General features: G+C 36.7%; 1 pseudogene; it reads left to right on the forward strand.

The window, feature by feature from the left end:
• The first annotated feature begins 325 nt into the window (after positions 1 to 325).
• On the forward strand, positions 326 to 8,144 carry LOC125199879 (annotated as a pseudogene).
• The last annotated feature ends 393 nt before the right edge of the window (positions 8,145 to 8,537 follow it).

Consider the following 8,537-nt stretch of genomic DNA (forward strand, 5'->3'; position numbering starts at 1 on the left):
GCATTTTAGTCAATGTATAGCTGTACATGTGGCCATTAATTTTTCAGATGTCATCCCATAACTGAAGCCTGACTGTAACATTAATATGAATAAAAATTTGGGGGTGGGGGGCCCTGCAATAATCAACCAGTTTTAACTTATTATCCTTAAACCTCAGGGGACAATGAAGCTAAAAGACGCAATAATGTTGGGGTTGTCCAAATGAAAGAGCAGTCATCCTTAAGAAAAGAACAAGAAAGGGCGAGCTACTGAAGAACAGATACAAGCCCCAAAAAGAAAAGACTGAAAAGAAGCGAGATAGAGGGGGAAACAAAAGAGTAAAGGCATGGCTGAAGCGAAGGATGCTCAGAAAAAAATTGCGAAGCCCATAATAGGGGGACTTCTGGAAAGAGTAAATGGTGAAAGAAAATGGCTTGCGCAATAAATCAATTTTCAGTATATTGAAGGTTTTGGATCTATTAGTGTCATTACATTTTTTTCACTATGGTTTTCTAAGTTGGGCATCTGTACTGTAAAATATTATCGCCCCTTTGTAAAGAATCAAGTTTTTTTAAAATTTCTTTTTAATATTCAGGTTCCTTGTAAATTTTGTTGCAGCAATTCTGTTTAAAGTACTTATTTATGCTGGCTTTAGGGTTCTGTTGACTGACAGAATAGGTTGGTCATGACTGTTGGAGGAGCTACTGCCTTAGCTGCTGGGAAAAACCACTAGGTCTGGGCGGGGATTCCCTTTTTATTTATACTTTATTTTCAAACAGGACTGATTTGTTTACTAGTTGGTTGGTGTGACTTTCTGCTATAGTTGTGCATTTGTGTGCATTAAATCTTTTATGTGAAATCTGCACGGACTATTGATGTTTTGATGTTTAGTTCTCTTCTATCATCCTAATTCTTTCGAAGAATACAGTACTCTTTCAGGGAATCCTTTAAAATTTTGGGGTTTTGCTCAAGTGAAAACGCCTAATACTTTGAAAATGACACATCACTTCTAAATACTTTTTTCTTAGGGAAGGAGCGAGAGTAATGGGGATATTCAACAGAATTCTTGGTCAGCCATCTCTGATTGGAATCATCTCTGGCAAAATATCCATGGTCTGGAGTAGGTTCTCGGTAGCCAATAAAGGGGCTAAGCTATAGTACTGCAGCTGGCGCACGCTTCAACGTAAATCTGCTGTTGGGGATGTTGTCTTGCATCCCTTGCAGAAAAGAATAGAGCACCTTTCCGCTACATCAAAAAAAAATCAATCAGGCGCCATTTGCTGCCTTTTTTTGGGCCTCCTGGTACTGGCAAAACCATGGTTGAAAGGGGAAATAGCTAGAAAATCGGTACAGTATATGTCTTAGCATTGATTTTTTTAATCTCAAACGTTTAAAATAATAGCTAGCCTGCCCTGATGCCCCTTTATCTCAGCTGTACGATGAGGAATGTGACAGAGCATTGTTATTCTCCATTTAAGAGAATCTTTGCTTCATGATCTATAAAATTTTGGTCTTCTATTATAAGTAATTTACTTGCTGAACTCAAGCTGCAGAGACCTCAAATATTCTGAGAATGACACCAACTAGGTGCTATAGGTGCCTGCTTCATCTCCATTCTAGTACTTTTAAATTGATGGATTTGAGATTTATTTTCTCAGGGTCTGGTTTATGCCATGATGACTGGTGGAGATGTAGCACCCTTGGGTCCTCAAGCTGTTACAAAATACATGACATATTTGATTGGGCGAAAAAGTCAAAGAGAGGTTTACTCCTGTTTATGCGAGGCTGATGCTTTCCTATGCGGTAAGTATTTGTTTACTAAATGAAGGGGATATATCAACCCAATTGATTAGGCAACTGCCTTAAATTTTTATTTTCTAATTTCTCAACAAACAGGCCGGATATCCCCTTCTATGTTCTTGTCTCTATGCGATATTATGTTTGAACAAAACTAGTTCTGTGTTCCTTATAAGCTTAAAATTCTTTATTCGTCTCACCAGGGTAACAGCACATAGTGAAGCTCAGCAAATGCTCTGAAGCTGCTATTCCACTGGTGACCAATCTAGAACATGGGCCCTTGTTCTTGCCACAAACAGGCCGGGGGATCTTTATAGTGCTGTGACAGATCGCATTGATGAAAATGAGTTCCCAATTCCCGGGAGGATGAGCGTTTAAACTGTTGAAGCTTTACCTGACAAAGATCTATGCGGTGAAGGTGATAAAGTTTCCCAAGATGTGCAGATTCATTAGGGAATACCCACAGAAGATAACCGTGAAAGACCTATCAGAGATGTAAAGAAGGCCAGAAGGCCCTTGAAGGCTTCTCAGGCCGTGAATTGCAAAACTGAGGGAAAGCGTTCAAGAAACCGTGTATGGAAGGCTCGACTGTTTCTTGACTCGATTCTGTTCCATGAGATTGTGGACTACAAAGTTGCGGAGCATCACAAGGATAGAAACTTGCAGCTGAGGCTTGAAGGGGTCAAGGCTTAGCCTATGAGATTATTGGAAAATTGAATTGTTTTGGGTTAAGTCCTCTTTTAAGCTAATAATAAAATCTTGTTTTCATTCCCTAAAGAGCATATTGGATACTATAATTTTGTTTATTCATTCCTTGAGTAAAAGCATATAGTAACATATACCTTAACATTGTAATATGTCTACTACTATTCACAATTTTCAATGAAATATTACTCTCGCAATTGTTGGCATTGAGTTTGATTGCTTACTGATTATTGTCTTATATATTACGAACACAAAAAATGAAATTCTTGATCTAGAGACTAAATCTCATGAACCAAACTCACTACATTCTATTTAATTTAACCCGGATACAATTTCAAACGAAGGGCCAATAGTTTTAATAATTTATTAAAATAGAAGCTATATTTTCAGTCCTTAAAATTTGCCATAGTATCTTTTGTCCTTATATTTTTCAAAAAAAACTGTTGAAATTAAAAATAAAAATGTAATTAGTTGATATTGTTTTCCTTTATTAGTTAGTGTTTAGCATTTTATTTGTTTGTATTTGTGCCTAAGCTTCTTTGCATTTTTCAATTAACACTTAGCAAAATGTAGCCCATTAATAAAATTCTCCTTTTCTCTCCATCTCCAGGTCGACGGTTTCTCTCATCTTTTGTAGTTTTCTCTTTGCTCCAAATCAATTCTACATTTTTAACCAATATCGTCACATGTGTTTGAACATTAATAAGTATAATATTGCTGGAAGGAATATAGTTAATGTGCATTACACGAGCATGATGCTCAGATTGATTGTCACATATGGTATTAAGATATCATATCATTTCTTAGATAATAATAGTCCATACAAGTGGAGCTCCTGCCAACAAGAAATAGATGACTCTAAACTGAAAACTAAACACGAACTAATATTGTTACATGATAAAATTTTCAACCAGTGCATCTAGAGCCACCGCCTCAGTCCCCCCACACCCCGCCACATCCCCCGCCACCACATCCCCCGCCACTGCCTGGGAGCATTATGTTTGCGTTTGTTGTCACCGCCATCGGCACAAGCAAATAAGAGCATAGACAGACTGAAATGGAGACAAGTAGAAGCATCACTGGAGTGGGGGGAATGGGCGCATGGGGCCCACCCCAAACTTCGAGTTTTAAGATATTTTTATATATTCAGAGGCATTACTAATATTACTTGTTAGTGCAGTTGGAAAGTGAAGCTAGCTACAGACCATAGTTGAGGTGGAGGTACTGGTTTGATTCTCAGCTAGACGCCTTCCAGTTTTAAATTTGCCCAGTTTTATATCTTAGAGATGTGCTATATTTATTCAATAACTTTTACTGCAATTAATTTTTTAGAGATGTGTTTAATTCATGATTTTTGAAGAGTATTAGTTTGAAAGGATATTATTTGTTCAATAACTTGTCAATATTGTAATATACATTTTTATCTATTTTTTTTTATTAGTATTGTAATATAATTAATGGTTTTATCAAAAAAATTTAATATGTACACTTAAACAATTGCTTTACTTATAAAAACTTAATTTTATTAGTAGGTAATTTTTTTTTTTGATCATCACAAAGTTATTATATCAATATTCTTGATTAGATTAAATTTTCTTGATATGCATTTATTTCTTTGTACTAAATATCTGAAAACATTCCTTTATTTTTAAGATATTCTAATTTAAATGATGAAAAAGGCAAAATATAAAAGGGTCTTCTTACGACTAATTTCGAGATCTAATTCTAAATGATGAAATAAGGATAACATAAAAGGGTCTTCCTACGATTAATTTCGATAACAAAATCATGAGAGATACCATATTTATTAACAAATAAGCTAAAACTTTTCTTCTTACCCCCCCGTAAAATTCTGCTTTCCCCTGATCACCTAAACCCCCAACCCCCAAACCCTTCATTCATTATACCCCTTCAAAAACTCTTCCCATTTTATCACTGTACACAATATTATGTATGTATGCATGTACATATATAGTTGCATTAAGATAGACTGAGTCAATAGCCGCAATTCAATTTTAAATTGATTAAGAAAATCGGCAATTTGAAGGAAAATATGTGTGTGGTTTCTAATAACTATGTCATAATGAATTGTAGTTGTATTATGATTTTGATGTTTTGGATTATCCGAAAATATCTTTGATAAATTTTCATACATACTGGTGATTCTTTCATTAAAACGTGTATCCACAAATGATTATTTATTTTAGGACGAAGGTAGTATTGTTTAGAGGATAATGAATGAAGGGTTGAATAATCGTCATTCATATTTTCTTCAGCATGATTTTGACGACATGTCTTATTATATTTATGACATTATTTTCTGCCCACCAATCGTAACATGCCAAGCAATCCATTATCCCAACTATATCTGTATACAGTGCCAAACCCAGGATTTTCCCGATAAAAAGCCCAGGTCAGTGTTAATAATTGTGGACTATTTAAAACAATTAATTGCGATATTGACAATAGACGAGTAATTTGTGGAATACAATCTAGTTACAATATTCTTTCAATAATTTTTCTACACATCTTTACTGTAAACTTATATAACTGCATAAAACTTAATACTATAAATGATAAAAATATAAATCAAAGACAATTTTTTATATGTGATCAACTCACATATGCATGATATACCTCCAATTAAGTTTCTTGAATTAGTATGACTAAGTAAAACAGCAGAATTTTAGAGCATCCAGCGGTGAAGGCTGGTGTCGTCTGTCCGTCTGACGACTACTGTCCTAGCTAAGAGCACGTCCGGGTGCCAGCTGCAAAGCATCGGCGATGCATTGCCAACGGCATAGCCGTTGGCTTTTATTTAATTTTTTTTAAATTTGAAATTAATTAAAAAAATGTTTTTAAATAAAAAAAATATTTTTCCACTTCCCAAAAAAATATATCCGTTTTCTTCCCACTTTTAATTTATTTTTCAATTTTTTCTCTCCAAAATTCACATTTTCATCGTAAATACCATCACTTAACACAAAAATCACATTCTCATCTATTCTATCATCATCTACATTCTCTTATCTTTTTTCCTCATACTCTCTCATCTAAATTCCCACCACACTACACAATGTCCGGCTCCACGATCACCTGCGTGCAATCGTGGTTGGAACCGCGATTGGTTCGACTCACGAATTCCTAGTCCGGAAACACAATTTACGGCCCTCCTCAAACCCGGGTTCGCAAGCTCCGGTGGCTACCGTCCCACCGGCAGCGACCTAAATGCCTCAGTTCGGGTGGGCCCCCGAACCCGGATCGGAGGAGCAGCGGCTCTCTCCTACTCCTACTTCTATTCCTACTCCTACTCCTCATCACGCCGCACGAGCGAGCTCGACATCATCATCGCCGCCTTGGCGACCTACCACGCACGGAGTTCAATCCGTTCAAGTACTCCGATTGTTGGAAGGAGGGCGCCAACATCCAAAGTATAGAGGCGGCATAGTAAAATCCTCCTCCGCCTTCTCCAAACGGTCGAGGTCGGTAGTCCTATCCGATGGCGCCCCCGATGATGTGGCTACCCAGCTTGCCGGAGCTTACTGTAGCCCTAGCGCCCCGGCGTTCCGCCGGCCGCAGGAAGAAGAAGGCGGGGACCACCCGCGCCGCGCGCTCGACCCTGCCCGCCCTCGCCTTTGTGCCTCCTCCACCCCAACAACACGTTGTGGACCCTCTTGGGTCAACTCTATTTGAAGGATACGTCTAAGATGACCCCGGATCAACTTGCAACATGAGCAAATGATCCGAGTCTCAAAGAGGGGTTAGAGGACTAGTCTTCCACGTGTGTAATTTTTAATTTGTAGGATTTTAATTATGTATTTTTTATTTTCTAGGATTTTAATTATGTATTTTTATTTTTTAGTATTTTAATTATGTAATTTTTATTTTTTAGGATTTTAATTATGTAATTTTTATTTTTAATGTATTTTTATAATGTAGAAATGTTTTTAATAATTGGAGTATTTTAATTGAATAATAGAATGGTGGGACTGAATTTGTCCCTAAGAAGACGGATGTAGGTGTTGTGCTTTGCTAAGGACAAAGAAAAATGGTCAGGCCACTTCCGTGCTTTTTAGCTAAGAGCACGGATGAATGTTCTTACGTCTCTTAACTCCTACTTTCTCTCTCCTTTTCATTTCAATTAATCCAAGCTACAAATTTTCACACCTCTTAGTCCTTTCCATCCTTAACTTTTCATTTCAAATGACAATTGAGCGTTTTCCATAGTTCTCGGGACCGGTGGTGGGTCGGCCAACCCTGCCGGACCCCCTACCTCCGCCTCTAGCTGGGGCCACTACCAAAATGGTGATCATACAAAAATCAATCGTCTTAAGACTAAGTGGGAGGAGAGGAGTAATAGTTTTATTTTCTTCGTCATCAATCTTGTTACACTTATTTTTTACTATCACTACTTTTGTAATGACGCTACATTTCATTAATTCATTTACTCCATTTTGTTATAAAAAATTATGATCCACATTGCATAGCTTTTACTCATTTTTAATATTCTCAAAATCCAAGCCGACTCATATGTTATAATAAAAATAATACTTGTACTAAAAGTAGAATCCACATTGCACTAACTATTTCAATCTAGTTTTTCTTAAAATTGAGCCATTCACATGTCCTTATAAAAAAGTAGCATTAACAATCTACTTACTTTTAAACCAACTCAACGTTATTTACATTTCTTAAAACTCAAATTAACAACTGACAAGGGAGTATCACACTGCTTATTTAGCACTAACAAACTAAACAGAAAATTAACGAAACATGATATGCAATAGATGACTCCAACCCAACCATCAACCATTAACCTAGTTGATAAGGCAACTGCCTTAATTTTCATTTTCTAATTTCCTCAACCAAACATTGGCCGGATATCACTTCTATGTTCTTGTCTCTATGCGATATTATGTTTGAACAAAACTAGTTCTGTGTTCCCTTATAAGCTTAAAATTCTTTAATATTCGTTCTCACCAGGCGTAACAGCACTTACATGAGTGAAGCTCAGCGAAGTGCTCTGAACGCCTTGCTATTCCACTGGTGACCAATCTAGAGACATTGCCCTTGTTCTTGCCACAAACAGGCCGGGGGATCTTGATAGTGCTGTGACAGATCGCATTGATGAAGTTATTGAGTTCCCAATTCCCGGAGGATGAGCGCTTCAAACTGTTGAAGCTTTACCTGACAAAGTATCTATGCGGTGAAGGTGATAAAGATTCAAGATGTGGCAGATTCATTAAGAATACGCCACAGAAGATAACCGTGAAAGACCTATCAGATGATGTATTACGAGAAGCTGCCAGAAGGACTGAAGGCTTCTCAGGCCGTGAGATTGCAAAACTGATGGCAAGCGTTCAAGCAGCCGTGTATGGAAGGCCCGACTGTGTTCTTGACTCGATTCTGTTCCATGAGATTGTGGACTACAAAGTTGCGGAGCATCACCAACGGAAAAAACTTGCAGCTGAGGCTTGAAAGGGTCGAGGCTTAGCCTATGAGATTATGGGAAAGTTGAATTGATTCGGTAAGTCCTCTTTTAAGCTAATACTAATAAAATCTTGTTTTCATTCATTAAAGAGCATATTGGGATACTATAATGTTATTCATTTATTCCTTGAGTGAAATCATATTACATAGAGCTTACTAATTTTGACTCTGAACATTGGTTTGTATTTTGGTTTAGATGAAAAATTATTTTCAACCATTACAAATACTTGTCTTTAGTTTGTGTTTCTTATCTTGGCTGAAGTTGAATAGACATTGTAATATGCACTATTCAAATTTTGAATGAAAATTGTCGGTTCCTATGTTCAAACATTTCAATTTACTTTAATTCTCTTACACATTTAAATACGAGTACTATGATTTTGTGAGATTAGTTGAAGGGGTTGTATGACTAATTATCACGTGATTTCCAATTTAGAATTGAGTCGTAAGATTCAATCTCATGAACCGTACACCATATTTAATTAGAGGTACAATTTACCAAGCTGAACAATCCTTACAATGCTAATTACTCAATCCTCCAAAAGAAAGTGCTAATAATATGAGAT

The sequence above is a fragment of the Salvia hispanica genome, unplaced genomic scaffold (assembly GCF_023119035.1).
Source record: "Salvia hispanica cultivar TCC Black 2014 unplaced genomic scaffold, UniMelb_Shisp_WGS_1.0 HiC_scaffold_707, whole genome shotgun sequence".
Classification (NCBI taxonomy): domain Eukaryota; kingdom Viridiplantae; phylum Streptophyta; class Magnoliopsida; order Lamiales; family Lamiaceae; genus Salvia; species Salvia hispanica.